The sequence below is a fragment of the Tenrec ecaudatus genome, unplaced genomic scaffold (assembly GCF_050624435.1).
Source record: "Tenrec ecaudatus isolate mTenEca1 unplaced genomic scaffold, mTenEca1.hap1 Scaffold_68, whole genome shotgun sequence".
NCBI classification, from domain to species: Eukaryota; Metazoa; Chordata; class Mammalia; order Afrosoricida; family Tenrecidae; genus Tenrec; species Tenrec ecaudatus.
In genome coordinates, this window is record NW_027459570.1 from 350,149 (window position 1) to 353,545 (window position 3,397).

The window sequence follows — 3,397 nt, forward strand, 5'->3', positions numbered from 1 at the left end:
ATATATTGTCCACTTCTGAAAAGCTAACACTTTAAAATTTTTAGGAATAGCAACAGAATATTGCCTGATATACCTCCAGATGTGAGACTCTAAAATTGTGACTGGAGAATGGTTCCCTTTTAAAGTAGAGATGACCATAAGGACGTGGGTGGAGCAAAGCTTTTCAGAGCTTACTTTTTGTGGTGGGGCATGATTCAACTTGAGCAGAAATATCTGCAAGCATCCATTAACAAATGGAACATAGAGTGTACAAAGCACGAATCTAGGAATATTGGAAGTCATAAAAATGAAATTGAAAACAAAGTTTGACATTCTAGGATTTAACAAGCTGAAATGGACTAATATTGGTCATTTTGAATCAAGCATACCATGGAAATGTTTAATTGTAGAATTCATTTAATTCATCCTTGCATGTTAAATCACTATACTCAATTATAATTATTCTTTCCATTGTAGGATTGCCAGTTTATCAAATAAAAATGAAGGATGTCAAATTAAATTTGACTTTCAGAAAACAGCAAATATTGCTAACATGGGCCATTGCTTATTAATTTGATATTACTCGATGCATTTCAGAAGCATCCCCTTTAGAATTGAACACCCAACAGTTCACATCTATCAATGTTCAAGGATGATCATAAGGACATTGATTCACAGAACATCTGAAATGCTCGAGTGAGTATCAATGGATTTCTGTGAGTTCCACTGCAGCAGGGATAAGAAGCCTGAAGAGAGATGCCATCAGATTATACCTGTGTGAAGCTGGTTTTTGCAGCAGTGGATGGTTTACAAGGTAAGGTTAAGAAGATTTGGAATAGTATAAAAGAGTGATTGATATGCCTCTCATTCTATGTCCTTACAAGGGAACTGAAAATATACCTCTATTTTAGGTGACTATATGGAATAACTTAGATAATATAAAATGTTTGACACATAATAAGCACAGAATATTCTTAACCATTGTGGTGGTTGTGGTTTCAGATAAAAGAAGACCACTACAATGTCAAATTAAAATTATTGAAGTCTTTATTTTATTTCAGGCTATCTTGGGCTACAGTGGGAATATTCAAAGGGAGCATCTCTCCAGACTGCCAGCTGGAGCTGAAGGAGCCATGTGGAGACACCTGTCAATACTGAGATGCTACTGCCACTGGATCCACAAGACTTTCTACCTACTGGCCTGTGATCTTCCTGCATTGGCATCATCGCATGTGTTTCGTGAGTCTGAAGAGGAATTTATAGATTGGTATCAGACATATGGGCTAATATTGAACTTATGGACTTGATCTAGACAGGGATGAGATGCTTTTACAATACTCAATTGCTCTTGTATATAAAGCTCTTTCTAATAAACATGAGTACCTATGAATTTACTTCTCTAGTCTGCCCAGACTAACACAACCATTGATTTTATTCTGTTGATTATATTAAAGAAATTAATGTTAATCATTATCAGGGAAAGTTTGTACCTTTCACCCAAATATCATAAACATTTAATGGGACACATCTATTTTATTGAGCTGTCCATAGCATATCATACAATTCAGAAGTTTTATCAAGAAGGGTTGTGCAATCAGTGCCACAATCAACTTCAGAAACTTTCTTCCTTTTGCACAGAATGATGTTGACTTCCCATTCCCCATCCTCCTTTTCTATGTCCCCAGGCAATCATTAATCCAGCTACTGTCTTCAGAATTCAACTCATCCTAGGTTCCCTATACAGATAAACAAACAAAACAATGGCAAACAACCAAAAGGCACCCAGCAACAATGACCATATAGAATAATACCGCAATCTCATATAAAGCAGAGAATATTAAAATTTTAAACCAAAAGCACATTGGATCTGGAGGGATATCAAATTACAAGATGGTACATTCCAGCCTAAGGAGTACTGCTGAAATCCACATTTCAATACTCATTATTTGATATTAGGGCTGTTAATCTTAGTAACCTATGTGAATTGGGGATTTATCAGGTACTCAATCCATGTGGGGCCCCTAAAAATTGATCTGCGGATACCATTGTGATCTGTAGTTTTCTGCAGACTGAATGTTTAGAATTTAGGCATAGGTTTTATTCCCTTCTCCAGTTTTGGATGTTATAATTTACAACCCTTGATTCATGTAGGCTATTGTGCTTCTTCTGTGTGGATTTAGCTGACTCCTCACTTAGATGGCTGCTTGCTTTTGAGACAAGGCTTTAATATCACAGATGCAATTTTTCATGATACCCATCTGATCATGGCAACATCTGATTTCTTCACCATACCTTTTTGCTATCTATGACTTAAGAGATCTTCTCATACGGGCAAGTACCAGGCAGGGCCATGTCTTAAGAACTAATTGTTCTTATATTAGGGTTATGATCATGTGAGTGCTAAAAATCTATTCATATAACTATTATTTCTGTGGGTCATGTCATTGTAGTACACAGTATTTCTTACCCAAGGGGTTTAAGGCAACTTTACTGATAGTACCCTTATTTTAGTCAATGGCAAAGCATTGCTTGCTGGTCAAAAGATTGTATAAATGTATAGGATTTATCTGACTCTGACATGAGTTATTAACATATTTCTTCAAAATGTGGTGACTGGGCATTAGTTACACATGCTGTGTGTATCAGAGATAAGGCAGTACTTTCAGTAAACTCATTTAGAAGGGTGGAACCATGCCAGGTAGCTTAACCCATGCCACTTTAAAGTAGATAGAGCATGAAAACAGCAAATAAATATTTGTCCATTCACTGGTACCTTCAGAGTAAAAGGTCCAACCAAACCCACCCAAAATCCAATGACCACCAATTCCTGAATCATAGGTTAGTGATAGGCTATTTTTCTTCATTTTAGACATTTCACCTTACAAAATAATAATGATTTATAAATTATCAAGGGTTCATAAGAGAGGGAGGGAGGGAGGGGAAAAATGAGGAGCTGATACCAAGGACCAAGTAAAAGGCAAATGTTTTGAGAATGATGAAGGCAACAAATGTACAAATGTGCTTGACACACAATGGATGGATTGTGTTAAGAGTTGTAAGAGCCACCATTAAAATGATTTTTTTTTAAAAGACATTTCACCTTAAAGAAGAGAGTGTTTCTATTTCTTGGTTCTGTTGCAAGTGATATAATAAAAGTGTTCCATTGCTTCTATAAAATTCAAATTTAACTGGATGTCCTGTTAATTTGGCAGTCCCATTCAAAGGTAGCATAATAATTTATAGTGAGTTAAGTCTTTGGATACTAACCACAAGGCCCACAATTCAAATTTACCAGCCACTGTGTAGGAGAAAGATGGGGCTGTCTGTCCTTGTAGAGATTTACAATTTTGGAAACCCTAAGGAGCAGCTTTACTCAGTCTCAGAAGGTCACTATGAGCTGGAATCTACTCAACAGCCA